Source organism: Moschus berezovskii, chromosome 24 (genome assembly GCF_049115385.1).
Source record: "Moschus berezovskii isolate FMDL1 chromosome 24, NW_MosBer_1.0, whole genome shotgun sequence".
Taxonomy (NCBI): Eukaryota; Metazoa; Chordata; class Mammalia; order Artiodactyla; family Moschidae; genus Moschus; species Moschus berezovskii.
In genome coordinates this window covers 22,852,539-22,878,739 of record NC_142483.1, presented here as the reverse complement: position 1 = coordinate 22,878,739, position 26,201 = coordinate 22,852,539, and the positions used below count along the sequence as shown (strand labels likewise).

General features: G+C 42.7%; 2 long non-coding RNA genes across 2 annotated transcripts in view; both read right to left on the bottom strand.

The window, feature by feature from the left end:
* LOC129547984 (uncharacterized) overlaps window positions 1–5,520 on the bottom strand; it is a 31,471-nt gene extending 25,951 nt beyond the window's left edge. Inside the window, exon 1 of the long non-coding RNA XR_008684176.2 lies at window positions 5,399–5,520. This is a non-coding gene — a long non-coding RNA (uncharacterized LOC129547984). The remainder of the gene's footprint in view (window positions 1–5,398) is intronic.
* A 289-nt stretch (window positions 5,521–5,809) lies between these two features.
* LOC148774017 (uncharacterized) lies at window positions 5,810–17,539 on the bottom strand. Its single transcript, XR_016036130.1, has 3 exons — window positions 17,329–17,539; window positions 14,291–14,467; window positions 5,810–5,927 (listed from the first exon to the last, which is right to left on the bottom strand). It is a non-coding gene; the product is annotated as an uncharacterized LOC148774017 (long non-coding RNA).
* Between the last annotated feature and the right edge of the window lie 8,662 nt (window positions 17,540–26,201).

Sequence of the window (26,201 nt, the reverse complement as noted above, 5' to 3'; positions counted from 1 at the left end):
GGTTGGCTTGAAGCTCAACATTCAGAAAACAAAGATCATGGCATCTGGTCCCATCACTTCATGGGAAATAGATGGGGAAACAGTGGAAACAATGTCAGACTATTTTTTTGGGCTCCAAAATCACTGCGGATGCTGACTGCAGCCATGAAATTAAAAGACGCTTACTCCTTGGAAGGAAAGTTATGACCAACCTAGATAGCATTTTAAAAAGCAGAGACATTACTTTGCCAACCAAGGTCCGTCTAGTCAAGGCTATGGTTTTTCCCGTGGACATGTATGGATGTGAGAGTTGGACTGTGAAGAAAGCTGATCGCCGAAGAATCGATGCTTTTGAACTGTGGTGCTGGAGAAGACTCTTGAGAGTCCCTTAAACTGCGAGGAGATCCAACCAGTCCATTCTAAAGGAGATCGATCCTGGGTGTTCATTGGAAGGACTGATGCCAAAGCTGAAACTGCAATACTTTGGCCACCTCATGCGACGAGTTGACTCACTGGAAAAGACTCTGATGCTGGGAGGGATTGGGGGCGGGAGGAGACGAGGACTACAGAGAATGAGATGGCTGGATGGCATCACTGACTCAATGGACATGAGTTTGAGTGAATTCCGGGAGTTGGTGATGGACAGGGAGGCCTGGCATGCTGTGGTTCATGGGGTTGCAAAGAGTCGGACACGACTGAGCAACTGAACTGAACTGAACTGATACTCAGAAACAGCTGGAGAGCTTTCTGTAAAAAGTGCCAACAATATAGTCTTCGGTTCTATCTCAGAGCATCTGAAATAGATTTTCCATGAGAATAGATTTTAAACAAATCAATTATGAGCAGACAAATGCAACGACTCCCCAGATTATTCTGATACATGGGCAGTGGTTGACAACCACTGGGAACTAGCCCAGAGGCAGGTGATAAAGCCAGGTGCCCTCCCTATACTTGTTTTGAATCTATGTGAAGCTGGGCAGAGAGGCTAAAGAAATGGATAACAAATGCAGCTGCTTTTATCATCATCTGAAAATAGTTCTTCAGGGTGCAGAATGCCATGGCTTCAAAAATAGAGTTGGATATGAATTTTTATTAGATAAGTAGAGACAATTTATGATTCAGAGTGTGTATCAAGGGTAGTGATGGTTAATGAGATCCGTTTATTATTCCCTATAGAGCATTTTTTAAAAATGGGAGTGGGTGAAGACTGGATAATAGTCAGGTGCTGCGCAAAGTTGAAATTATTATTATTTTTTTGCCACATATTAGCATAATGAAGCTGATGTTTTGTCAAATTTTCTTTTTCTACAAAGAAATAAAGTGTATGGCAGGTACGATCAGGCTTGCTAGTTGTCACAAGATTATTTTGAATTGTGTGATTCTAAAAAAAGCCCTTTGTCTGATAACTGCCCTTTATTTATTTACTTTTTGAATAGGAGACAGAAGTCAAAAGGAATTGGTTGTTACTGGAAACAGAAATAAAAAACTAGAAGTATTAACAGTAAGTACATTTTTGTGATCCCTGCCCAGAAGAAGAAACAGCACTACACTGTCTCTGTAATCATGGCTCCATGGAAAGTTCTTCCATATTAACATGCAGTCAATCTACTCAGGAATTATAGAAACGAGATACAGTCCTTTCAATTCATCTGCTTCTGCTGGATTTCTGCGTATTAAAAACCTGGGATTTCAGATCCGGTCTTAGAATTTGGCTTTGGTCAAAATTTGCTATACACATTTTACGTGTATTCAGCAAAAGCAACTCTAGACAAATGGAAATCCAGCCTTATCCACCATTTCTTAAAAATAAGATCTAGATTTGAAAATAGGTTGTTTATGTTGTAGAACTGTGTATGTTCTTCAACCCTGGCGTTCCTTAGCAGATGGTGAAAACTATAGTTGATCTCCTGTGTGAGCTCACTCAGGCTGCCATGATAAAGTGCCAACACACTGGGTGACTTCCACAGCAGACATTTATCTTCTCTCAGTTCTGGAGGTTAGAAGTCCAAGATGAAGGTGTTGGCAGGTTTTGTGTCTTTCAAGGACTCTCTCCTTGGCTTGCAGATGGTGCCTTCTTCCTGTGTCCTCATTTTATCCTTCCTAATCTGTGTTGTCTGTGTCCTAATCTCCTGTTCTTATAACAACAATCATATTGGATTAAGCTTCATCCATGTCGTCTCATTTTTCTTTAATCACCTCTTTAAGGCCCTGCCTCCACATTCTGATGTGCTGAGGGGTTAGGGCTTGAACATGTGAAATTTAGGAGAATCCAATTTGGCCCATAACACCTCCTATCCAAGTAAGAGACTTCACATCTATACAAAGACCTGAGTTCAGGGAGAGTGTGGTGGGCAGACTGAGTGGGATTCGGGGCTGGGAGAAGACAAGAAGAGCAAGGAGTTTGGGGATCCTAGGCTGCTAGCTTTCTATACGCTAGAGAGATAAGGTAATTTAATCACCTGCTCGAAGTTCTCAATCTATGTCAAAACTAATTTCATCAAGTTGACTTTATTGCTAACCTTTTGTGCTTTTTAAAAGGAAACCATTGTGTATGAGACTGTATTTGATGGAGAAGCTGTTGATCCAGGTATGGTGCTTGAGTTATCTTTTGAGTGTAGCTCATTTTGTCTATTTGGATGCAAAACGGTGTGAACAGCTTACTTATTCATTCAGTTCAGTTCAGTTCAGTTCAGTCGCTCAGTCGTGTCCGACTCTCTGCGACCCCATGAACCACAGCACGCCAGGCCTCCCTGTCCATTACCAACTCCCGGAGTTCACCCAAACTCATGTCCATCGAGTCGGTGATGCCATCTAGCCATCTCATTCTCTGTCGTCCCCGTCTCCTCCTACCCCCAATCCCCCCTAGCATCAGACTCTTTTCCAGTGAGTCAACTCGTCACATGAGGTGGCCAAAGTATTGGAGTTTCAGCTTTAGCATGAGTCCTTCCAATGAACACCCAGGATTGATCTCCTTTAGAATGGACTGGTTGGATTTCCTTGCAGTCCAAGGGACTCTGGGACTCTGTTCTAAAGCAAATCATTCAAGGGCCAGGCAGGTAAAATAAATGACTTAAAGGGGCCTCCTAAGACAGTAAATTCAATCATCAATAGCAACTGATACTTGGGGGACATGGTTATACTCGACTCCATCAAAGTAGTGTATCTATTTTATGCACCTTGAAACGGAGGCTCAGAGAGGTTAGGGAATATGTTAAGGTTCATACAGCTTTCCTTCCTTTCAGAGAAGAAGGAGAAAAGTTGGTGGAGCTTTTGGAACAGAGACTGAATCTGTGGTAAAACAGAGGCAGATGGGTGGAGACAGGTGGGTACTTGGCTACAAGAACAGTGGAAAGACTGTCGTGTGCCCACAGCGGGTGGAGGGTTCGGGACCAGACCCCTAGGTGCAAGAATGGCAGAGAGGCCTGCAACAGACCTCTGGGCTCTTCTTCTGTTCCTTTCATTATTATCACTAAAAATAATAAAAAATTACTATATGCCATTTCTTCTTTCCATCTAAAATCTTTTAAAATGGTATTAATATTATTTAACAAACACCCATTTTAGCACTTTCAGTGTATCAGCCTTGTTGTTAACAACTTTGTAATTATTAAGCTACCTATTTTTTATTCCATTAAATATACATAAAATTTTCTATTTTAAGTGTACATTTCTATGATATTAAGTACATTCACACTGTTGTGCAATCAGCACCACTATCCATATCCAGAATTTTTTTTTCATCTTTCCCAACTGAAATTCATGAAACACTAGCTATTTTTCATATGTCTCTGAGTATAGTTCTATGACATTTAATCACCAATATAGATTTAACTAGCTATGACCATAGTCAAGATAAAGAATTGTTCCCTCACCATAAAAGTGCTCTCCTGCACAAAGAGGCAATGTTTAATGCATATGGAATCATATGCTGTTTCACGTTTTCCCTCTAGTTCTCCTTTTTGTAACAAAGCAAAATTTGAGAAGATGAGCTTCTCATCACTAGGTTGGCTATAGAGCAAAAGCTCAGTAAAGACTTTGTGGGATGAATAAATGCTTTGAGAGTTCATTATCATTCACTTTATCTGTTTGCAGTCCTTCTCCCCACAGTTTCTGGGGATGTGTATATAACAGCAGAACAGGTGTGAGAAAGTGGAAGCCCCCCCTACCCAGGCACCAGGAGGGGGCCTTGGCAAACACATACTGCCTCCCAGAGGCCCATCCTTCTGAGGAGTCTTCATTCTTAAATATTCCTATGCAAGGGCAGCATTCTCCTGTGTCTCTGAATGATTGCTTTTCTGGTGTCTGTGTTTATAACCCTCGGTACTCTTCCAGTTCAGTGCTGACTGAGGGCAGCGGTGGTGGGGTGGGGGGGGAGAGGTGTCAAACTTGAGTCTCTGAGTATGTTTTGCTGAAATTAGAGACTAAACTGATACATGTTCATTGTCTGACTTTGCACAGTGGAAGGTATGCTTGTTATGACTAGAGACTGTGTTTTGCTCACTGCTTAGCTCCAGCATATGCTTGGCACACAGTGGGGCCTCTATGAATACATGGTGAATAAATACATTTGAATATATAAGTTCATATCGCTTGTGTTTAATTCACATTACTTGTTTCTCCTATGACTATGGAAAAGAAATGGGGATTATCTTTAGAAAAGAACTTTCTTGGTTTCTGAGGTCATAAAAAATGTAGGATTTTTCTCAGCATTTTTAAAAAGCACAATTGATCTTGCTTTTAATAGCACTCTGGAGAATGACCATCTGAAAACTTTACTTATTAATAACTTGCCAAAGAACTGTTGGCATCCAGTCATTTGAGAGCTGTGCACTTAGACAGGTAGTTCTTAAATACTAGGAGCTCTCTGATGATCCTCCTCAGTTGTAGAAGACAGAGCGACAGAAGAAAAGATTGTTGATGGTAGAAGGTAAATCCACACTTAACCCAAAATAGAGTTCAAGTTGGGATAACTGTTTTAAAACAAATCTTATTGTACACCAAGAGCAAAAGAAAGTGAAAGTGTTAGTCACTCAGCCGTGTGCAGTTCTTTGAGACCCTATGGACTGTAGCTTGCCAGGCTCCTCTGTCCATAGAATTCTCCAGGCAAGAATACTGCAATGGGTAGCCAGTCCCTTCTCCAGGGGATGTTCCTCACCTAGGGATCAAACCTGGATCTCCTGCATTGTGGATGGATAGATTCTTTACCATCTGAGCCACCAGGGAAGCCGCCATGAGCAAAGAATTAATACATATTTGAGCCAGAGGATAATGGGTGCTTGAATGATCAGAATATCAGTCTTCAAATGTATTTATGACCCTGTGCACATGTGCACACATAAGATTTCTTTTCAGTACAAAAATACCTCACTTCCCAACAAGAGAGAGCACCTGAAGATAAACAGGCTCATATTTTACTCACATAGCTCAAATGGGTTGATCCTCAGGAGGTGCTGGTGTGGAAGACTCCAGTGGATGTGAAGTCTGGAGCATGGACAAGTCACATCTCCTCTTACAAATTTGCTTTTCTTCTTTTAGAAAATGTAAAGTGTCATTTCTGGCCCATTTCAATCTCATAGTTGTGCTGTGAGAAACAACATAAAACAGTTGAGATTCTAGATTTGGCAACTCTTTTTGAACTGTAAGCACTATTTAAGTATAAAATAGGAATTGTTTCATTAAGTCAATTGCCTGCTCAGAGAGCAGTGACTTGGAATACAGAGATGGTCATTGCATGTTTCTAAGCCAGTCTATATTTGAATTGGTTGATAATTAGCTCCACAACTTCTGTGAAAGGAATATATTGCCTTGTTCCAGATGGCATGATAATTCTTCCCCGGGGGAGAGACCAAAGATTGCCTGGGAAAATGCCGTCCCCTCTCCAGCAAGCCTCTCACTGGATCAATTATGCTCAGATGAAAGTAGGTATGTGAGTCTCTATCTGCCATCACCTGCATTTTTGAAGAGAAAAAGAAGAAACATTTATAAACTTCCTTTTCAAAGTCTGGAATGGATCAGTTAGTACTTAATCTGTCTCTGCCCAAACCAAGAAAAATTGGAACATGGTAAGTTGAGTCTTTATTTTCTTCTGTTGAGCTGTTTTGGGTTTCAGTTTCAGACTGGTGGCTGTTTGGTCACAAAGTTGTGTCCGACTCTTCAACAACCCCATGGACTGTAGCCCGCCAGGCTCCTCTGTCCATGGGATTCTCCATGCAAGAAAACTGGAGTAGGTTGCCATTTCCTTCTCCTGGGGATCTTCCTGACCCAGGGATCGAACCCAGGTCTCCTGCACTGTGGCAAATTGTTTACCACCCAGACATGGCCAAGAAAGAATGTCTGAGTTGGTGACCATAAGACGAGGGTTGTTTGGGAGGAAGCTAAAGAGGGCTGCTTTCAGGGGGTATGACTTCGGAACCTGATCTCTCTATTGGGTCAAGATCAACTTGCCTCCAAACTTGAGATGTTCTTTTCTCCTGCGGTTTAATAATGATTGTATTAGTTTGCTGAAGGCTGCCATAGCAAATCGTCAATAAACAGTGGTTTGAAACAACAGAATTTGATTCTCTCACAGTTATGGAAGCTTAAATTCTAAAATTGAAGTGCTGGTGGTGCCCTCTTCCCTCTGGAGGCTCCAGAGGAACATTCTTTTCTTGCCTCTTCCAGCTTCTGAGGGTTGCCCTGGCCTTCCTGGGTTTGTGGCTGCAGCTCGCTCCCTCTCTGAGCCTGCCTTCACACTGCTCTTCTAGTTATCTGTCAAATTTCCTTCTGCCTCACTTTTTTTTTTTTTAAATTGGAGGATAATCGCTTTACGCTGTTGTGTTGTTTCTGCTGCATAGCAATGTGAACCCAGCTCTACGCATACATATATGCCCTCCTGTGTGAGCCTCCCTCCCATATCACCCATATACCACTCCTCTAAGTCATCACAGAGCACCGAGGGGAGCTCCCTGTGCTATACAGCAGCTTCCTACTAGCTATCTATTTTACACATGGCAGTAGCATATGTTAGTGCTACTCTGTCCACGCTCACTGTTCTGAGCACATTTGTTATTGGATACAGGGCCTGGCCGGATAATCCAGGCTGATCTCCTCGTCTCTAGATCCTTAACTTACTCACATCTGGAAAGACATTTTTCAAAGAAGGTCATCTTCAAAGGTTCTGAAGATTAGAACATGGACAAATGTCTTTGAGGGTTATCATTCTACAAAAGACAGTAATTTTAAAAGTCTTTAATACAGTGTATATAAATTGATACACTCTTTCTGGTGAAGAGTATGACTATTGTACTTTAAAAAATATTTGAGTACCTACTGTGTGCCAGGATTGTTTCAAAGCCTTTAATCAATAAAAATGCGGGTGCCTTTGACCTGGTAGTTTTTACTGATTGGAATATTCTTATAGATACACTTACAAAAGATCTACAAAAATTTTTTTTTGAGATGGCAGCTGGTGGTAGCATTGTGTGTAAGAGAAATACAAATAATATCAAAGTGTCCGTTCAAAAGGCATTAGTTGGGAAAACCATGTCATATTCAAATTCATATTACAGAATGTATGTTGTGGCTGGTAAAAAGAAATAGGCCTATACTGATAAGGAAGATACATAAAGTGATAAAGTTGGGCAAATTACAGAATTCTTATTAACATACATAAATAAAAAATAAGCATCTGTATAGATACATATGTTGGTGGGCTGTTACTTCCTACTCCAGGGGATCTTCCTGCTCCAAGGATCAAACCTGTGCCTCTTGCTTCTTCTGCACTGGCAGGCAGATTCTTTACCACAAGCACCACCTGGGACGCCCCAAAACTTTAGAGGGCAGTGACAAATCACAGGGAACTCTAGTGGTTGTTTGTTTAGAGAAAGTCTGGGGAAGGAAATGCAGAAGATGAAGGAAATAGTTTTATAGTTTTAGGAACCACTGACTTTTCTAACCTTCTATATGTTATTTTTATTTTTTTGATAATGTAAGTAGGTATTATCTGGTGGTGAGAATTTAGGACATTCATTTCATTTTTTTAATACTTTATTCTGGAGTTTTATAAGAAGTCTGAGGCCTTTCTTTCCAATCAACTTGAAACTAGGCGTGGGTCTTTCTTATTGCCTGGGATATTTTCTTCCTTGATTTGTATAATTATTGTTGCTCTTCTGTCTGCCTTTTTCTACTTGTAATTCTTCTGTTAGGGCTCCAGGATTTAGCAACTAATCTCTTCTTTTCTGCTCATGATTTCTAACACATTGAATTATTGCTCTGCTGTTTCAGAGATTTTTTTCACTTGATATTCTGGGTCGCTTGGGTCTCACCAGTGACCACTCAGTTTCAGCTAATCTACTGAATTGTAAAAGTTTCAAAATCATATTTTTAGTTCCAGAAAGGGGTGTGTGTGTGTGTGTGTGTGTGTGTAGGGCAGGTGTGCACACATGCACATTATTCACGGAACCCAAGTCACCTTATTATCTGTTTATCTTGCAACTGTCAATTTCAGTAGAGGTATGCTCTGAATATATCTTCTTCCTTAAGGTTCCTGGTTTCCTGGGGCTCTTGGGTCCCTTGGGCTTGTCATTTTTGTCTATTTGTTTTGGGGCTGAGTTCGAGTTGCTATGGAATTTTCTGAGACCATGGTGGAGCCATTGCTCTCTCTCCCGGCTAGGCTGATGGTACAGCTGAAGCAGGTGTTCAAACCTTTCATGACAACAGGGCTTCCTTTATTCAGAGACAGGCAACCTTCCTTTAGACCTTGTCAATGCTTCCATAGGTCTTTGGGAGTCAGGGAGACATGGCATGTCTTTATTGGTTAATGTCTCATTCTCTCTTGTGGTGGGGGGTGGGGGGGTGGCCAATGAACTTTAGCCCCAAAAGTGAAATCTTCCCTTTCAGAACCTCTGCATGTCCTGTGGCTATCTTCTGGTTTGAAGGGGAAAACATCTTGTCTGACTTTCAATTACTTCCTCCATGCCTTACCCACACGTAGCTACCCCACCCAGCCCAAGTCCAGCCTCAAGCAAGACCCCCAGCACTTCTACAGGCACATGAACCTATGTTAAAGGAGCAGAACTGCCCAGTTAAGGCCAGCCTAGATTGTCTAACCTTTAATCCATCCTCAGACATGAGAACTGCAACAGAGAAAGAGAGTTGATCAAAGCCATTGCTTTGTTACACAGCTACAGCTGACTGATTCCAGAAACAGGTGGGATGCTTTCACATTTTTATTTTTTAAAAAAGTCAACAAATGTATGTTATTTTAAAAAAAAGAAACAAAGAAAATATTTAACAGGTGGAAAAGAGAGATCTGGTATAAATGCACTAAGATGAAGTTGTAGAACCTCAGAGTTAAAAATACTGGACTTAAAAAAAATCCTGAACTTATTTTGTTTGACTATAGGGGGCTATGACCAAAGTTCTGTTTCATAGCCCCTGACCCCAAGAGAAGGTTTCCCTGGAGGCTCAGATGATAAAGAATCTGCCTGCAATGTAGGAGACCCAGGTTCAATCCCTGGGTTGGGAAGATCCCCTGGAGAAGGGAATGGCTAAAGGGGCCAACAAACCTTTATTAAATAAATCACCCTTGAAATAGTCCCAGTGAAATCCTTATCTGAGAGACTAATTAAGAATTTCCCCCACTGTATTTCCATTGTTGGTCTTGGGTCTGTTTAACTATCTTCCTAACAGGGAACTCACTACCTAATAGCTCTTTCTTTTGTGGCACAACAATAATTATTAGACTTATTGTGTTGAAGCAAAGAAGAAATCTACTTGACAGTGTGAAATCTAAATAATTAAAAAACATGAATTTTTCCCTAGTTAAGGAGCCCCCTCAGATAAATGGGCATATTTTCACCAGCTGATAAAGGAGCTGCTATGGATGAGAACAGCTACATAATAGCTTCCATTTAGCATTGTTACCTTAAATTCCATCCAGCTCCAAAATTACACTGCTTCATCTATAATAAATGATTTACTTTCAGTTGGAAAAAGCAAAATGATCCCTTTTGGATTAAAATTACCTACAAATGTAATTAACAGCATCTCATTTTGTTAGCTCATCATCTTAACTCTCTATAGATGTCTTTAAATGGAAAAATTGACATTTTTATTGTGTTCTTGATGTATTGCAAACATTTCTTACTAGTACACACAGTTACGGGGCCAGTCCAGACACTCTGTTGGATTGAAAACAAATTTAATTTGTGTTTACTGTAGTGAGAAATAGCATTAGATTTAAACAGTTCCTATTTCATGTTGCATAGTAGCTTAATATTCACCAACCTGCCTGAATGTAAGTAAGGCTCAAAGGCAGAGAATATCAGCTGAGTTCTCTCTCTCACTCGTCCTTTTGGAAGAAGTCAATATGAAAGTCTCTATTCAATTTATATCAAATGATCAGTAAAATGATGCTAGTGATAACGAAGCTGCCTGCCAGTGCAGGAGATATAAGAGACATGGGTTTGATCCCTGGGTTGGGAAGAACCCCTGGAGGAGGGCATGGCAATCCACTCCAGTGTTCTCACCTGGAAAATTCCATGGGCAGAGGTGCCTGGCAGGTTACAGTCCATGGGGGTGCAAAGAATTGGACATGACTGAGCAACTGACCACACACACACAAACTATCTAATGTACAGTGTTTGAGAAAAGACCTCAATTGTATTGAATGTTTATTAAAGTAATTATTACTAACCAGTAGTACTGTGATTTTTCTTAGCTTTGTGAACTTTCTAGATCATCACACAATATACAGGATCCTCAAACTCTTCCCTATCAGCAATGCCTTCTCTTCTTTTCGACAGAACTGGGCTGTTTTAGTCTCGTCCAATAAATAACTTCACTATGACAATAAACCTTTTTAGCTGACTTCAGAGGTCAAAAGCTTGTGGAGACTTGGTGAGGAGGGCCAGGAAAAATCCCAAAGGTCCTGTAATAGTAGTGCTGGGCTCTCCTTGCTCAGGCTGTAGAGATGAAAGAAACCCATGGGCTGATGGCACAAACAATTAATTGGATAAAGCCAAAGTCAGCAGGCAAGAAGTGTAAGCCTGACAACTTAGGGGTTAAAATCATCCATTACTTATGGCTAGCTCTTCTCTGTTGTGTTCTAGCATTAAGCAATATTATTGGCACAGTGGGTATTTAATAAGTGCATGTGGAATAAACAGAGGGAGGTGAGATTTCTTATCAGAAACCAAAAGAATTTATCAATCCGGGCCAATTGATAGTTAACTACACAGCAGGCAGGTTCCATTTTGGGGTTATCTTCCACATCCAGTGTATTTTGGGGTATCACCATGATTTGCAATTATAAGCCTTACGCATCGCCCCTATTACTAAAATGTCTCACATATTTGGCAAATATGCTGCTGTTCTGCACATGGACCAAGGCAGACATCGCTAATGGATTGCAGCACTGCATTTTTGTTGAACATGGATGCGCTCCATGGCAGACATGGAGATGTACCATCCAGACTGCCTTTCTGGATGGATCTGCCATCCAGTTGCAGGGAGTCTGGTCAGCAGACACTCCAGCTGTTAGCATTTTGAGGTTAGCTTCAGCTGCAGAGTATCTCCTGCTTGGAAGTTTAGTTCTTCCCAGAACAGCTTTCACCTAGCGACTGAGCCATGTAAGTGGCTAGGGGAGGGAAGGCAGTGTGGTCATAAAGGTCCAGCCATTTCAGTGCTCTGTTGGTCAACTTTGATGGAAAATGCCAGCTCCAGAGCACTGTTCCTCTCCAACTGGAAGTTGGCTGAGGCTTTCTCAGGCTTGCTTTGTGCTTTATTTTCTCCCTCTGCCTAATCCTGCTTCTTTCCCTTCTCCTCATAAATGTCAATCCCTAATAAACATCTCATACTCCAGACTCTCAAGGTTTCAGGGTCTGTTTCCAGAAACCCCAACCTGGCAGTCGCCATTACTAGATTAGAGCTGGCATGTGAAATTAAGTCCATTTTCCGTGCCTGTCCTTCCCAAGGCCAGTGTTCACTGGTGATACAATCAAGATACTCAGAACATTCCAATAATTCCTTAAAAACAGACAAATTCAAATCCTTCTTTGGTCTGCAGGACATGGAGGATACAACGAGTTATTGTTGATCTGATTCATTTCAGCAAAAACTCATGCTTTCCTTAAAAGCATTCAAATAACATCCTTCATTGTCTGAGACAGGGTTTCTCAATTGTGGCACTGTTAACGTTGCTGCTGCTGCTAAGTCACTTCAGTCATGTCCGACTCTGTGAGACCCCATAGACAGCAGCCCACCAGGCTCCGCCGTCCCTGGGATTCTCCAGGCAAGAACACTGGAGTGGGTTGCCATTTCCTTCTCCAATGCATGAAAGTGAAAAGGGAAAGTGAAGTCGCTCAGTTGTGTCCGACTCTCAGCGACTTCATGGACTGCAGCCCACCAGGCTCCTCCATCCATCCATTTTCCAGGCAAGAGTACTGGAGTCGGGTGCCATTGCCTTCTCCAACTATTAACGTTAGAGGCTGGGTAATTCTTTGTTGTAGGGGCCTTTCCTGTGCTTGTAAGATGTTCAACAGCATCCTTAGCTTCACCCACTAAATGCCACCAATAGCCACCTCCCACCAGTTGTGACAGAGGAAGGTGTCATCAGACATTTCCAAATGGCTCCCAGGGAACACAGTCTACCTGGTTGAGAACCACTGGTTTCAGCGTTCTACCTTAGGAAGCAGCCTCCAAATAAGGGACATGAAACCCTTGTTGTTTAGTCATTCAGTCATGTCCAACTCTTTGTGACTCCATGGACTGCCGTACACCGGGCTTCCCTGTCCTTCACTATCTCCCGGAGTTTGCTCAAGTTCATGTCCATTGAGCCGGTGATGCTCTCTAATCATCTCATCTTCTGCTGCACATTTCAAATGACTCCTTCTCTGTGGGCCTTGATCGCCAACCTGTGTTCTTTTCTCAGGAGAGAGGGAGCAATGGCTCTTTGAATAAGTCATCACCAAGCCAGAAGAAAGATGGGTGACTCCCCCGTTTCCTAGTTAACAGGGTGAATTTCAGACAAGCCTGCTGTGCCAAATCTCAGACCCAGCCTCTGACTCCCTCACTCTGTTCCTTGAATAGCCTCTCATTCCAGGTAACCTGTAGGTGGGTATCAGTTTGTTCACACACTGAGGGAGGCTGCATTCCTAAGGCCCTTTGATATCGTTAGTTTTCTGTCTCTAGGATTAATTTGAGCAAGAGAAGGACAAAATCATTTACTTAAAAACTAAAAGTATGAGTTTCATGGGAACCTCCAAAAGTTATTAGTGCCTAAATATTGTTGAAACATTTGAAATCATAGGTGAATGTATGTATATGTGCATAAACTTATTTAAGTTTTCATTTTTTTCTCTTACCCAAATACTAAATATCCATTGAAGAAAATTAAAAATTATAGATCAACCAAGAGTAAAGAAAAATCACTCGTAATTTTACTACTAGTGATAACTGTAATTAAGATTTTGAAAAGTAATCTTCCATATCTCTTTTTTATAAATAGATAAAATATGAATTTCATAATGAAAATAGGACGTTGTGATATCATGAAACTCTCTTTGTTCTGCTTATAAATAAAGGCTGAGCCAATATTTTCTGCATCTCCACGCTTTCTTTTTTCTTATTTTGGTGATTACTGTCCTTTCATTTACAATGGAAACTTCCGAGGGAGGGAGATTTTTCTTAGGACGCTAATTCTGATTTTTGGAGGGATAAATAAGGGTTAGGATTATGAGCTATGCTGACCGTGTTCTCTCTCATCTCACTCCTGCCCACGGGTTCCCCACCTCTGCTTCCCCTGCCCCTCCAGTTGAACCTGGGGATGGAGTGTTAACTCTGACTCACTTTGCAGCTTTGCCTGGAGAAATTGAAGGCTGAATCTTGAAGGAAATCTCCACTGATAATATAAGAGCTGTTCAGAGGACTTTAAAATACCATTTCCAGCAGTCAGTGCCTTGCACGTTAATGCTGCTTACATAATACCTATCCATCTACAGGATTTACAAGGGAATAGAAAGAAAACTTCTCTCACAAAATCAAACTTCCTATCTTTTAAGGTCAAGTTTTAGAGAAAAATGCTTTGGGCTCACCTTGTGGAGCATATATGCACCCAGTGGGGAAGACTGGCTTGAGTGATGCTTACAGTTTCCAGGAGGTGCTAGGGCCGTACAGCTCCAGATGAGGGCTGGTAGTGGTTTCCTATTAATTAGTGCTGTGACCTCGGAGTCAATCCCTTCCTCACTCTGGGCTTCCCTTTCTTCTTCTGTACAATTATTCCTTTAAAATGTTTTATTTTTTTATTTTTATTTTTTTAATATCAAATACTTACGTGGCTTACTTTGAGTCAAGCAGAGTCTGGTGCTGTGGATAGAGCAGTGAGGCTATTGTGGTTCTGTGCCCTCAGGGAGTTTACTGCTTACAGCTGAACTGTCTATGATGACTGCCATGAGACACACATTGCTACTGAAGTTGAAATGTGGGGGGTTCAAACTGGGTTGTGCTGTAGCTGTAAAAAAACACAAGATTTTGAAGACTTATCATGAAAAAAATCTAAAGTGTACCTTCAATAATTTTTTTATATTGATAACATGTTGAAATGGTAACATTTTGGATGTAGGGTTAAATAAAATATATTAGTACAATTAATTTTATCTGCTTTTCACTTTTTAAAAATATGCTGCAAGAACTTTTAAAATGATATCTATGACTCCCATCGTCATGAAGATTTCCTTCAGGATTCAGCATGTTACTGCACCTCCAAATTTTAATGTTCTCTGTTAAGTAACATACTTAATCTTCCCATAAATATTCACTGAATGCTGTTAGTTACTGGTGGGCCAAGAATCAGAACATAGGTTGGTCTAATTCCAGAGGCCCCCGCTCTTCATATGTGTGTGTGATCAGTTACTTTAGTCTTGTCCAACTCTTTGTGACCCTATGGACTGGACTGTAGCCCACCAAGCTCCTTTGTCCATGGGATTCTCCAGGTAAGAATACTGCAGTGGATTGCTATTTCCTGCTCTAGGGGATCTTCCCGACCCAGGGGTCGAACAGGCATCTCTCACGTCTCCTGCATTGGCAGGCAGGTTTGTACTGCTAGTGTCACCTGGGAAGTCCATACACATATTGAGAAACAGCAGGCTAATAACAAGTATTTTTTTCATTTTAAGAGGCATTTAAAAACTGATATTCATCAAATGTTTAACATGTGCCAGTCAGTGGTGTCCACTGAGCATGAGCAAAGCAGCTATAACGAGACTTCCTGGGTTTAAATCCAAGCTCTGCCATGTGACCTGTGTCTCAGTCTTCCCATCTGTGAAATAGGAATGACAACAAGTTCCTCCCTCAGGGTTGTGGTGAGGATTAAGAGACCTTATTCTTGCAACGGTGGTTGTTAAATAAAAAACATCTTATTTAATTCTCATCCTAGATAGTATATTAAAAAGCAAAGACATTACTTTGCCAACAAAGGTCCGTCTAGTCAAGGCTATGGGTTTTCCCGTGGTCATGTATGGATGTGAGAGTTGGACTGTGAAGAAAGCTGATCGCTGAAGAATTGATGCTTTTGAACTGTGGTGTTGGAGAAGACTCTTGAGAGTCCCTTGGACTGCAAGGAGATCCAACCAGTCCATTCTAAAGGAGATCAATCCTGGGTGTTCATTGGAAGGATTTATGCTAAAGCTGAAGCTCCAATACTTTGGCCACCTCATGTGACGAGTTGACTCACTGGAAAAGAGTCTGATGCTCGGAGGGATTGGGGGTGGGAGGAGACGGGGATGACAGAGAATGAGATGGCTGGATGGCATCACCGACTCGATGGACATGAGTTTGAGTGAGCTCCGGGAGTTGGTGATGGACAGGGAGGCCTGGCGTGCTGTGATTCATGGGGTCACAAAGAGTCGGACATGACTGAGCGACTGAACTGAACTGAACTGATGACTCGACTCTGTCCATTTTCTCTGTGAGTTAAGCTTGTTGCTGAGGGTGGAGCATGGCAACATGGTAACTACGTGTCAGGGCCAGAATTCAAATCACGGTCTTAATGACTCCAGTGTGCGAGTTACTTCCTGGGTTGAATCCATGTTTCCTGTCTTCTCAGAGGCTGACTTCCACTATCCTTCATCAGAATGTTTACAAATGAGTACAAAGTGCCCCTTCCTATCCTCCCTCCTTTTGCCCAGGTTCAGCCCTTTCTCCTCCCTACAAAAATGGTGGATGATGCTTTTGCAAATAGTAATATCCCTGTCAAAGTCACCCAAACTTTAAATTCTATTTTCCTTCTTTCCTCATCTTTTTCCTGAATTGCCACCTGAATATAACTATTATGTGGGAAAGACTCATGTGAAGAAAACTATGGACACTTTGAGTGATGGAAAGACCTGGAATCTGAGTAGGGGTGGCTCAGCTCAAGTCATTGCTAAGCTATAGCAGAGACCAGAAAAAAGGATAATTAAGACTATTAAAAAAAAAATATGAAGATCTCATTCCAAAACTTGTTATAACTTTAATCCTCTCCCCAGAAAATGAGGCAGCTTGTATGGAGAATGGCAAGAATAGATTTTAGTTCATTTGCACAATTTAATTGTCTACTGCAGAGCTTTGCACATCTTTCTTGTAAAGCAGGGATCCCCAACCTCCGGAATCTAATGTCTGATGATCTGAGGTGTAGGTGATTTAATAATAATAGAAATAAGTGTGCACAATAAATGTTTTGTGCTTGAGTAATCCTGAAACCATCCTCCTGCCACCCTGGTCTGTGGAAAAACTGTCTTCCACAAAACTGTTCCCTGGTGCCTGAAAGGTTGGGAATCAGTACCATAAGGGCCAGAGAGGGAGGTATCTTAAACTTTGCGTGCCACTGCAGACTTTGGCACAACTCTTCAACTCTGCCAGTGTAGTTCAAAATCAGTTATAGAAGATATATAAACAAGTGGCTATGGCTATACTCCAAAATTTTGTGAATGCTGAAATTTGAATTTCATATAATTTTCACTTGTCTTCTTTTAATTTTTTTCAGTCACTTAAAATGTGAAAACATACGTAGCTCACGGACTGGATTTGGCAAACCGGCCACGTTTGGCAGCCCCTAGTTTCCTCTGTACCTGGAGCCATGTGCACAAGCAGACCCGCTTTTACTCCGTCAGAGTTTACATGAGATTTCTGAGTTCTCTCAATGTGGGCTCCTTGGAACACACTTTCATATTTTACCAAAAATATTATCTATGCTCAAGAATGTTTGGGACAGATTGAATTCAAGCAGAATTTCTTTATACTATAGGACTTCTCAGAGACTTTAATTTGCTCAGGTACATTGTAAATTTCCAAGAGGGGGTATATGGCAAGGGAAACTTGCCAAGCTGGACTTACTTGATGGCAGAATCTTTTTACAAAATGGAACACTGTTCACAAGGGGTGTTTCATGAAACACACTGTGGGAAGACTCTCTTCTCTTTCTATATAAGAAAATGAAGTCATCTGCCAGGGTCTCACAGGTGCTGGACTGAAAGATTTGTCTGAAGCCAAGGTCTTCCTCCTTCTAGGGTCATCCCGTCTCTCCCAGAGGCCAGGCAGTGTTTTAGAAGTACAGTCACTCTTTTGATACAAAGATGGAAATAATCCAGAGAAAAATCCATTTAGTTATTTCCTAAAGCACATGGTGCTACTTGTCATTTGGTTATGCAAACCCTGGGTTGATTGCTTTGTTGTGTCTATGACTCTCAGTCCTCTTAAACTCAACCCACCATCAGCTGCTGGATTCATTTCCAATTTCACTCTTCTTGCTTGTATAATTGCTGCTTTAATAATTAACTGCAAAACCCATCTGACCCTAAGCTCCTTGGGGCCGGTGCTCCCAGTGCCCCAAATGAGATGGGGAAAAGCTCCTACACTTTATAGCAAGGTGTGAGTTGTTTAAAAGCAAACATGAGCACTAGGGTTTAGTGGGACCAGTTTCGATTAGAATCAGAGAGCCTTTCAAGAAACTCATGCAATATGAATGATTCTTGAGCCCACAGGTGCTAAAAGACTTAAGAGGAGAGTTGTATCTTATGTGGGAGTTAGGGTTTAAAGTTGGCACATCAGGCAGAAACTGTGTAGGTCAAAATCACCCCTTGAAAATCCTTTAAATCAATAAAGAGTCAAAAAACCATGACTTTATGTGTACTCAGTAGTATCTCAGTCTAAAAAGCTACAAAGCAATTTCCCCCTCTCATGTTTAGCCACAGATGAAGCAGTTGGTTGCCATTTAAAGGCTTTGCTGGACAGAAACAATCTCGTCCTCTTTGGTGGTTGAATTTCCCTGAGAGATCTGCACCTCTGATGTGGCCTGTTTGCCCTGAAATGTCTTATCATAAATGACTTTAGATAAATCACACTGGGAAAATGTGGCTTTATTTTTCATCTGTCCTCCTTGGAGGGTCCCAGATTTTCTTCTGAGTTTAGGTCCATTTATCTCTGTCACAGTGTCCTTGGCACCGTTGTGATTCTGTCCTCTCAAAGACCCTAGCTGGATGCTTTCAGTTCAGTTCAGTTCAGTCGCTCAGTCATGTCCGACTCTCTGCGACCCCGTGAATCACAGCACACCAGGCCTCCCTGTCCATCACCAACTCCCGGAGTTCACTCAAACTCATGTCCATCGAGTCGGTGATGCCATCCAGCCATCTCATTCTCTGTTGTCCCCTTCTCCTCCCACCCCCAACCTTTCCCAGAATCAGAGTCTTTTCTAGTGAGTCAACTCGCATGAGGTGGTCAAAGTATTGCAGTTTCAGCTTTAGCATCCCTACTCCTAAAAAAAGATCCTGAAAAGGACATGGGTTAAATGTAATGGGCATGAGTTTGAGCAAATGCTGGGAGGTAGTGAAGGACAGGGAAGCCTGGTGTGCTGCAGTTCATGGGGTTGCAAAGAGTCAGACACGACTGAGCGACTAAATCACAACAATAAGGAGATATTATCCTGGATTGTCTGGGTTGGCCCAATGTAATTACATGTTCTTATGAGTGGAGGAGACAGACAGGGAGAGCCAGAGAGAGGGCAGTGGGAGGCAGCCAGGGGTGGGCTTAGACTGACATTTCTGTCTTTGAAGATCAAGAAAGGAGATGCTGGCTGAGGGACAGAGTAGCCTGTAGAGGCAGGAAAATGCAATAAAATGCATTCTTCCTGGGAGCTTCAAGAAGAGATACAGCCTAGTGAGACCCATTTCAGATGTGTGACCTCCAGAACTGTAAGGTAATACATTTGTGTGGTAGAAGCCACTAAGTTTGCAGTAATTTGTTACAGCAGCAACAGGAACCTAATGTACTGTCTCAGGAGGGGATGCACACTCTGTAAGGTGGAACCTGGGATCCTCCTCAAGTTCTTAATAGTCATAGAATCTTGGGTAGATTACTTCACCCATTAGGGCACTTTCAGTGATTGGAACTTTCTGTAAGATTGAAAATATTCTAGATCTGTGCTGTTCAGTGTGGTGGCCACTAGCCCCGTGTTGTCTGTTGGGCCAGTGTGACTGAGGAAGTGAGTTTTTATTTTAAATTTAGATTTAAATTCAAATAGTCTAGCCTTGATTTTCACTTATAAAGATGAGGTAATAACATAATGTAACTCATAGGGCTGCTATTTGTTAACGCATGTTAGGTAATATAAAATAATGTATGGGCTACTTTCAGTAAGAATGAAAGTATTTTGTATCCAGGTATGTGAGGACGTCTCATTTTTTGTAGGACTGGAGTTCTGTCTCACCTCTTTGAAAAGCAGAGCAACTTGGCGTAATCTTCCATGACTTTTCTCTTTGGCAGGTTGAATAAATTTGTTGCTCTATTGATGTTTTTCATATGCCTGTTTCTAATCTTGGGTTTCCCTGGTGGCTCAGTGGTAAAAGAATCTGCCTGCCAATGCAGGAGACATGGGTTTGATCCCTGGGTTGGAAAGAACCCCTGCAGAAGGGAATGGCTACCCACTCCAGTATTCTTACCTGGATAATTTCATGGACAGAGGAGCCTGTACAGTTATAGTCTATGGGGTTTCAAGAGCCAGACACGACTCAGCAACTGAACAACAAATCTATCAATATTTTTTGTATGCCTATTTTTAACCTTTTAAGTCACATGAACTTCTTTCCTAACCATGTGCAACATTTCCAAATTTCTCTAAAGCGGAATCAAGATCTATCCGAGTTAATAGTCACGTTCGGCTGCCAGTCACAGGTGGCAGGGCATCCATGGCTTGGGTGCCAACTCTGGCTCCACGAGGTGCTCCGTCTTCCAGGCTCCTGGCCTTGTTCTGCTCCATCATATCCCACACCTCATCCTCCTTCCCTTCCTGCATTTCAGAGGGTATGAACATCATCAGCTCTAATCTGATTTTGCCTCCCTATTTCTTATTCTGTAAATATTCTAGAATAAAGATCTTCCTTCTTGATAACACATTGCTGGCTCCTAGGGCCATGGTTTTCACTGAAAATTCAGGTGTTCCATCCTTATTTCTTATCATATGTTTGAATTTTAAGTTTTAATAGAAGAGACTAGGAAGAGAGATACAAACTCTGGGGCTAGGACTGGACTCGATCTTGTCCTGATAAAAATATAAGTTGAGAGAGAGTGGTAAGTAGTAATTGCTCTGTCTGTCTCTCTCCACACAAACATACACACATTCTGATCTAACTCTTCTCCTGCACTGGTAGTTCCTTCAACTTGTTCAATATTTATTATGTTTGTTTATTGGATGTTACTTGTGATTGTCTGGATATTTCCCTTCATGTAGACACTTCAGAAACATTAATCTTCACATTTAACAAGATCAATAGCCTCAGTGTTTGGGGATTTGAAATGAAACATGACTCTATTGCTCATGCTGAAAAAAAGACTCACCTTCAAGAAAAGGTAGAATTTAATTCCATTTGGCTGAGATTGTGTGTTGGAGGACTGTAGGAAATATTTTGGAAATTAGATTTTGCTGATTTGCTGGGGAAAAAATACGCATTCTCTAGGGCCATGTGTCACAGGCAAGAAGTGATGCTTTTTGAAATGAAGACAAGCAGAGCCGTTCATCCTGGGCAAATCACAAACTCTCAGGCAGCTCCCTGCATTCAATTAGATTTGTCACGAGTTTGGTCTAGTAGGAGAAGAATTTGTTATACCCTGAAAGCCCTCCAGATTCCCTGGGTTTGTAGAGTTCCTGGACTTTTAGGCTGAGAGGCTAGTTAGCAGCTTGGTGTCACATGATAGAACCACACCTCCTCTGAGCTGGGCACTGTTTCTGCTCAGGGGATGTGCAGAGAGCTGGAAGTAGAGGTTGATCATAGTCAGTGCCCCAGCAGTGCTGCTTCAGGGATGCCCAGCTCCCTTGTTTTTAGCAGGGTAGACTCCTAGGTGTATTCTGCCCTCCGGGGCTTCCTAAGGGATCAGGCTGAGGCTGCACCTTTGCTCAATATTGCAGCCTAATTAGCCTTTTCTCTCCTCTCTTGCTTTCCCTGTTCCCTCCCCTAGCGCTCCTGGGAGCACTTCCTTAGTACATCACTTGCAGATGAATCCTTGTCTCAGGGGTTGCTTCTGGGGAATTTGACCTACCACAACCCGTGATCTCTGGCATCATTACATTGTTGAATTATGCTGTCATATGTGACAGAAAATTCTTAAGGCAAGGGAATCCCGAGGGCCAGATATCCTACTTGAGGCTGGGAAAGGAGAAAATTCAAGGTGACCCTTTCACACTGCATCTTCCAAGCAAACAGTTAGTGAGAGGTTGCTTATTTCAACCCTGAGTCGGAAGGAGGGTATGACATCTTGCCTTTGCCGTAGGGCCATTGGATCATCAGAGATGGAGAAGCGACCTCTCAAAGGCAGAGAGGGACTGAGCTAGGAGCTTCACAGGCTTCTGGGGGTCTACAGAGAGCTCAGACTTACCCCACAATCAGGAATAACCCCATAAGGCCACAGTCCTTTCAATGAATGGAACCAGCCCTTCTCAGAAGAGGCCTATTTCCCTTTGGTGTGGAGTAGCTTCAAAATAGGAGAAGGCAATGGCAACCCACTCCAGGACTTTTGCCTGGGATGGAGTAGCTTCAAAATAGGAGAAGGCAATGGCAACCCACTCCAGGACTTTTGCCTGGGAAATCCCATGGACAGAGGAGCCTGGTAGGCTGCAGTCCATGGGGTCGCGAAGAGTCGGACACGACTGAGCGACTTCACTTTCACGCATTGGAGAAGAAAATGGCAACCCACTCCAGTGTTCTTGCCTGGAGAGTCCCGGGGACGGGGGAGCCTGGTGGGCTGCCGTCTATGGGGTCGCACAGAGTCGGACATGACTGAAGCGACTTAGCAGCAGCAGCAGCTTCAAAATAAGAGGGACTTCCCTGGTGGTCCAGTGATTAAGACTTTGTGCTCCTAATGTAGAGGGCCTGGGTTTGATCTCTGGTCAGGGAATTAGATCCCACGTGTCACAACGAAAAGATCTAGCATGCTGCAACTAAGACCCAGCACAGTCAAATAAATAAATAAGTAAATAGTAATAATAATACCAATAATAATAATGATGATCATACTCTGAGCCTGTAATGCTTACTGTGCATACCTGAGTGCTGTCTGAAGGGCTTATATTCTACCCCAAAGAGCTTTGTATTTTTCAGTAGTTGAAGGAGGTCACAGGCAGGAATAGAGAGAGAGAGGAAAAACAAACAAACACAAAACACTAAATCTTACTTCTCAACACAGCAACTTTAACTAGGACATAAATTGGAATTGAAAGGATCACTGGTAACTGGCTGCATGGAAGTTTTCCCTGCTTTTAGTTCTTTATCCAACTTGTTCCAAGGTCTTGTCTGTTCCATAAATAGTCATGTTTTCTAGGATTTAGTCCCTGGCTGTGAGAGGCAGAACAACGCTCTCCAAAAATATCCACAGTCTAATCCTCAGAGCCTGGAATATATTACCTTAATGACAAAAGGGTCTTTGCAGATGTGATTATGTTACTGTTCTGGAGATGGGGGGATTTTCCTGGATTATTTGAGCGGGACCAATGAAATCACAAGGGTCCTTATGAGTGAAAGAGGGAGGCAAGAAGGTCAGAGTCAGAGAACAAACTATGACGAGTGAAAAAAAGAGGGAAGTCAGGCCAGTGCGGGGGAGCAGCCATGAGCGAAGGGACCAGGCAGTTGCGGAAGCAAGAAAAGGCAAAGGGCAGACAGATTTTCACCTAGAGCAGGGTCTCCAACCTCTGGGATCCAATGCCTGATGATGAGAGGTGGAGCTGATGTAATAATAATACAAATAAGTGCACAATAAATGCAGTGTCCTTGTATTATCCTGAAACCATACCCCTACCCCACCAACCCATTCCATGGAACAACTGTCTTCCATGAAACTGGTCTCTGGTGCCAAAAAGGTTGGGGACTGCTGCCCTAAAATTTCTAGAAACAACGCATCTCTGCCCACACTTTGATTTTAACCTTGTCAGGCCCGTTTTGGACTTCTAACCTCAAAGACCAGAGGTTACAATACATTCATGTTGCTTTAAGCCACCATGACTGTGGTACTTTGTTATAGCAGCAATAAAAAACTCATAAACTGGCTCCTGCTCTTCCTTTTCAGAGCATGCTCACCCACTGAAAGCCTCCTGACTTCAGTTTCTAGCTGTATACCAAGGACTCTCAAACCTTCATGTCCTCTTATGGTTGGGGCATAGCTCTACCCAGACTCCAGGGACCTCCAACGTTCCCAATGCTCTTCATGACATGACTAGTTGGCCAGATAGATTTGATGAAACCACATTTCTAGCAATGTGTGTTGAATGAGACACTTCCAATGGCTTTTGAGGATTTAGGGGGTTTCTTTTGGGGAAGGACAGCTTATTTGTGTTTTTAAATTTCACGTGAATTCCAAGCTGTGAATGGCATAGAGCTTCATGAAGGCATGTGTGGGTGTGCTTCTTGACGAGTTTGTTTTCAGTGAATTGGTGGCTTCTATAGACTATGTTGCTCCCACTAGAAATCTGGGTATTCTCCTCAACTCCTTACTTTCAGCCACCCTCCATATTCAGTGTCCAAGTTCTATTAATAACAATTCTACCTTGTGCGTATCCCTTGCATCTATCTCTTCTCTCTTCTCCATCACTTCACCCTCTCCAGGGGAGGCCCTAATAATTGCTCACTGACCTCTGAGCAGTGGTTTTGTCTCTGACCTCCCAGTCAGTCCCCTCTTGGGAACACACTCGGGAAGGAACTTCCCCTTCCACCTCCTTCCTTCCTGCCCCACCAGGTTCTGTATGTGTCTCCATTTCCTGTCCTTGTAACCTTCTTGCCTCCTTGCCTGTGTTCATGTCCTTGCCTCTGACTTCCTTTCTACTCCAATTTATCCTTCAAGACAATGAGTTTGGGTCCTCCAAGAAGCTGATGCGAATATAGAGTTAAATATTCAATAATTTTTTTTTTTGTAAGGAGAAATGTCCAAATGAAAAGAAATTGGGAGAAGTTGGAAAAAATTAGGAGAGATGTCTGACCACAAAGCCAAAAGACAGGGAGAGAAGGCTGAATGGAAGCAACTGAACCGCCACCTTGTTTAAGAAAGACTCAGTGGTCATGGGGAGTCAAAGGCCCGTGGAGCATGGCCTTGGTCTCTGCGCTGGGATGGGTTTCAGAGCAGCAGCAGCTGTAGCCCTCGGTTAGCTACCCTCCCTCTAGTGGAGGTATGTCTGCAAGGGACGTTTGCATGACCACCAAAGAGATCTAGTTTGTGTAATCTCTTTCTTTCCCAGCCTATTTCTCTCGGTTGCTCTTAGCCTTAGGCAATCGCCTTTGCTATAACACCATTCCCACTGTATTGTAATCCCTACTTACTTGTCTTCTCTACTAGATAGGCCAGAGAAGGCAATGGCAAGCCACTCCAGTACTCTCGCCTAGAAAATCCCATGGATGGAGGAGCCTGGTGGGTTGCAGTCTGTGGGATCGCTAAGGGTCAGACACGACTGAGCGACTTCACTTTTCACTTTCACACATTGGAGAAGGAAATGGCAACCCACTCCAGAGTTCTTGCCTGGAGAATCCCAGGGATGGGGGAGCCTGGTGGGCTTCCGTCTATGGGGTCACACAGAGTCGGACATGACTGAAGTGACTTAGCAGCAGCAGCAGCAGAATGATAGGATAGTGGAGTTTTCAGTCCTCTGATGCCAAAAGGTCACGTGTGGAGTGGGCACTGCCACATGCCCAGTTGGAGGGTCAGTGGTCCTATCCAGTCTTAACTAGCTCAACTGAAATTAGACATAGCTGACTCCAAGTTTCTGCAAAATAACTCAGGAAAACACTGTTTAGGCTATGTGCTATTTGGAGGACATGCAGGTCTAACAATGACCTTGATTAATGAAGGCAGGTAAAACGGATTTGAGTAACCATTATTCAGAGTCAGAAGGCATGCAGACATCATACTCATTTCATAGATAAAGAAACTGAGGTTTGGAGGGATGAGTGACTATGCCAGGCTTAGTGTGGGGTGCACTGGGGATCTGAACATAGGTTGCCTCACTTTACCTCCAGTGAAGAATGTAAGGATGACCGGGAGGCATCACCAGCTTTTCTTTACCAAGTCATTCTGCTCTGGGATCTTGAAAAAAGGCCTCCCAACAAGGAACTACATTGGTTCAAAAATGAAATAGACTTGGGGTTTATCTAGATATTCTGAACTTCTAATGAAATAAAAAACGTAACAAATTTCAAATTTCTATTGTTTGCTTCTTTATGTGTTTTAGAATCCCATTCTTCATTCAAGGCTGGAGCGGATGCTCTCGGTACCTGACCTGCTTCCCCTGCCCCCCATTATTTCTCAGCAGTCACCTCTACACAGAGAACAATCCTGACTGTTGGGAGTGTCTGCAGTCTCTGCCTGAGGGTTTTTTCCTGGCTGTGGGAGCTTGCTTGGCCCTGAACAAGCCGACAGCACCATCAAGCTAATGTCTCAGGAGGGGCTCTCAATCAGTGCTGGACAGGGAGCCTGTGGGTGAACACTCCAGCTTCCTCACCCCGCAGCTGGGATGAGCTGCGACACGGTCTCCCGTGGCCCCCTCGCAGCACTGAGTTCCACTCTCCGTAGTAACGTCTGCTTGGTAACACAGCCCTCATCTGCTGTCTTCCATTCCCTGTCTCACTCCCCCCACGCCTCACCCACATCACTGGCCACCCCACTTGCAGCGAAGGGCTCCTGAGGCTGTATTTAATTTTCAGATGGAAAAGAAGCAGCTGACTCATTTGGAAACGTCTGTA